A 590-nucleotide genomic window follows, 5' to 3' on the forward strand; every position below is an offset into this window, starting at 1 on the left:
GAATACCAGAACACCTGACCTGCGTCTTGAGAAACCTGTATGCAGGTCAGGAAGCAACAGTTAGAACTGAATATGGAACAACAGATTGGTTCCAAATAGGGAAAGCAGTATATCAAAGCTGTATATTGTCACCCTTCTTATTTAACTTATATGCAGAGTACATCATGAGAAACACTGGACTGGAAGAAACACAAGCTGGAATCAAGATTGCGGGAGAAATATCAATCAGATCAGATCAGATTAGTCACTCAGTCATGTCCGACTCTTTGCGACCCCATGAATCCCAGCATGCCAGGCCTCCCGGTCCATCACCAACTCCCGGAGTTCACCCAGACTCATGTCTATCGAGTCAGTGATGCCATCCAACCATCTCATCCTCTGTCATCCCCTTCTCCTCCTACCCCCAATCCCTCCCAGCATCAGAGTCTTTTCCAATGAGTCAACTCTTTGCATGAGGTGGCCAAAGTACTGGAGTTTCAGCTTTAGCATCATTCCTACCAAAGAAATCCCAAGGCTGATCTCCTTCAGAATGGACTGGTTGGATCTCCTTGCAGTCCAAGGGACTCTCAAGAGTCTTCTCCAACACCACA

Source organism: Bison bison, unplaced genomic scaffold, assembly GCF_000754665.1.
Source record: "Bison bison bison isolate TAMUID 2011002044 unplaced genomic scaffold, Bison_UMD1.0 scf7180017864471, whole genome shotgun sequence".
Lineage (NCBI taxonomy): Eukaryota > Metazoa > Chordata > Mammalia > Artiodactyla > Bovidae > Bison > Bison bison.